Here is a 3686-nt window from a genome sequence, read left to right on the forward strand (position 1 = left end):
CTTGACTAAAATATTGCTGCTTTTCTTCTAAGCTTTGTTGTCTGGTTTTAAGGACTTTTGTCCTGTCTTCAGCTATCAATAGATTCATGTTCCGACTATTTGAACAGAATACTAACCTGTTTCTAGGCTTTAAGTTTCAAAGAAATATCCTTACCAGTTCAAAACTGCTTTTCTTGAAACCATCGGCTGATCTTGCTATTGAAAGTAGTTAGATTACTTATGATATTGTGTGACCAACGAAATGTTGGGGGAAAAGGGATTGAAGACAACTGTAGACAGCAGAGATAGTGTAATAAGAGAGTGGAATAGGGCAGAGGGCTAGACATGGGGTAAAAAAACATATATATGAAAGTAGAAATGGAATATTATGGATGATAACATGCATTATTAAGCCACTATATAGTATATTCTAGATGGGAAACCACATTTAGAATGTTGTGATGATGCTCAGGGAATGAATGTAAATTAATAAAAAAAAAAAATTTTCAGAAGAAAAAAAAAAAAGGCATTAGAAATACCTATTTGATGACTGCAGTTAAGCTATATAGCCCTAGTTAGGTGCTACGTTATAGTATGTTCATTCTATTCACTGAGGTTTATGCCTAAAGTCAGTCTTGTGTTCATGGATATGTACATATCAGCTGTGCTTGCTATTGAAAATATTTAGATTTATTAAGATATTTAGTGAAACAATAAAATGGGGGAGGCATAGAAAGCAACAATAGATACCAGACACAGTGTGGGAGGAGGGTGGGAGATGGCAGAGGGTGAGATAGGGAATCAAGGATGGGAAAAAAGGCAAAATATACAGAAAACAAGAAATGGAAAATGATTTGTTGACAATAGAGGGTGGAACATGGCAGAGGGTGAGGGATAGGGAATCAAGGATGGCAAAACAAAAAACAAAGTATACAAGACATAAGAATTGGAAAATTATTTGCTGATAACATGTATGTTGATGTGCTTGCTTGAGCCAATATACAGTGTATTTTGGATGGAAAATTCATTTGTATGCTGTATTGATGTATAGTGAATTAATGTAAAAAATAAATAAATTTAAAGAGAAAAAAATGTTGACATAAAAAAATAAATAAAAGTAAGATAAGCTTACCCCCATATGTAATAACTATTAAAAAAAAAATAGCACATCCACCCTCATCCAGTTGGGACAACTAAAAACATCTCCCAATATTGACAGATGTTCCCAAGGTCTGAGGGAAGGACAAAATGACCCTTCTTGAAAATCACTGCTCTAGCTGGGTGGATAACTTATATAAGATCCCCCGTGTATCTCTTGTAATTCCTCATGGATCAGAGGCTCATCACTGTGGGCTGATGACACTTACAAGGAAAATGTTGGTATCAAAGCGAAGGGAAAATTTGTACCTTGCTGGCAAAGATACTAGTGTAAATATCCAATGAACTAAGTCAAACTGTCCCATGTGTACAGACATTAATATTTTTAACAGCATATTTTGAGTAAATGGAGAGTTATGAAATTTCAGGGTTTTGTGAAGAAGCCAAGGAGAATTAGCTAGGGGCTGAAACTTGTTTTGGCTCTACTTGCAAATCCAGCTCCTGATCCTATCTCAACAGATGGATCCTGGTTAGATTCTATCATGGTGTCACTTCTGGAAGGAAGGGACAGTCAGGTGATCCATGCTGGCTGGCAGGTCTCCATGTACCTCCTAGCTTCACTTGTCCCCTATTTCCTGAAACCCAAGTACTTCATCCAGGAATATAGAAATGATGATATTAATGTCCAGTTGTAAACTTGATGTCTGATTTTTATGTACTGTCGGAATCCTGTTTTTGATAAAAACTCAAATTTAATTAGCTCATGTTTCTAAATAAAGGTGTTAATGAAATATGTAATACAATAAATGAACTAGGTGAGCTCAGTCAAAATCTGCTCTACGAAGTCAACAATGCTGTAATTAATTACATACTATATGACTATCATGGAAGCAAGAAGTGCTCAGGCTGTGGGGTTCAAGGACATAAACAGAGGAGTGGGCCATTATTCAGGATCCTGGAGATGCCAGGAGAGAGCTGATTTATGGTATCACTTATGTCCCAAATCTCTTTGTTTTTGACTATGTCTTTACTACAGAACAGTGGACCTCGTACCTGGAACACCAACTTCCTAAGGAGCAAGAGTCCTCACAACCTTTGCTGGACTTATGTCTTGGGTTGCCCTCCTATGTTCTACTTAAGTGTGTGTGTCACAGGGCACCTGGTCAAACCTACTGGTTCATTTGTCCCCTGCTGGAGGAGTCAGTCAGTTGGCTACAGCAAGAGATGGACTGAGGGCGCATGTTGTCCTGTGTCAACAGCTGGGAGAGGCTCACTTGCATTGGTGACCTGCCCCCACTCCTGAAGCTGATTTTGTTCTCCCTCTTCTCCATGTAACTGAAGAGTTTTATCCTGGGCTTGATTGCTTTTGTTTTCCTGGGCAACTGCAATACTAAAGTGCAGTGGGTAGAACTGCTTGAACTTTTATATCACATGATGGACTATACATGCCCCTTGTTTAACAGAATATTCAGTTTGGGTACTGGGCCACTCTTGGAATGAGGGGTTTTATTCCTTTGTGGTCCCTCTCTTTCCTGAATCCTCTGGGCACAATGTCCTTGTGTCAGTTCTTCTCTAAGGACACTGACATGAATCAGCTCAGCTACTGTGTAAGTGTCCGATAGAGTCTGCAGACCTGTCTTGACTCTAATTCAATGGTGTGTGATTTGAACAAAGAAAAAGTGATGAGACTCTACTGATAAGAAGTAAATTCTTAGGGGAAATGTCATATATTACAGAATAAATAATGGTGAGGACCTTCCTATGGATCAGGGATATATTTCAAATCAGTAGACGTTAATGGATGCTTGACAATGCAATGACTCTGAAATGCTTATACAATGACAAGGACAAAGAGAAGACTGGCTGAGAGATGTCAAGTGATCTAAAAGGACAAAGTTAGATAAAAGAGAGAATTACTGTTCCTTTACACTTGTTCCAGGAATGTGAAACAGTATGATTATCTTATTTCATTTGACCTGAATTTCTCTAGAAAGGAAAATAACTCCTCACTAGGACCTTCAAACACCACCACCTCTTTCATCTTCCTAAATCATTCATATTTATACTGCTAAACTACTCTAACCCTCCTCTGCTCCTTTGATCTGAAGGGAGTTTCTTATTATCTAAAGGCAAGTTCTCTTTTCTTCTTTTCACTTCCCAGAGCTCATTATTCAAACCTCACTCTGTGCCTCTCCAGTCCCTTTCAGACTTATAGTTTATTGTATGTTTCTCATTAGGGCTCTCGAGGTACAAAAGAACATGTGTCTTTCCACCGTTGAGTTATAAGAAAGAAAACTTACTCTAAACTGACTCATCTTGTAGTGTTTGTGAGAGGGAGGAGGGGTTCTTTCTTGGCTGTTGTGGACTTGCCATGAAGGTTAAGGCCTCTGCTTTCCTCAACGCCATTCCTTAAAGGAGAGTCCAGTGTTTGCCCATGTTCATGCTCTCTTTATAGGAACCACACCATCTCTTTTCACTCTTTTTTTAACTACTTGTCACCACGTGCATCCATACACACATGGATGGTTTAGTTGATTGTCCATCTGTAGGCTACTGTGACATTTGGGGCACCAAGCAGGTGGTGTGGTGGTTAAGATGCTGGACATTAC

This window comes from Tupaia chinensis, unplaced genomic scaffold, assembly GCF_000334495.1.
Source record: "Tupaia chinensis unplaced genomic scaffold, TupChi_1.0 Scaffold000502_1, whole genome shotgun sequence".
Taxonomy (NCBI): domain Eukaryota; kingdom Metazoa; phylum Chordata; class Mammalia; order Scandentia; family Tupaiidae; genus Tupaia; species Tupaia belangeri.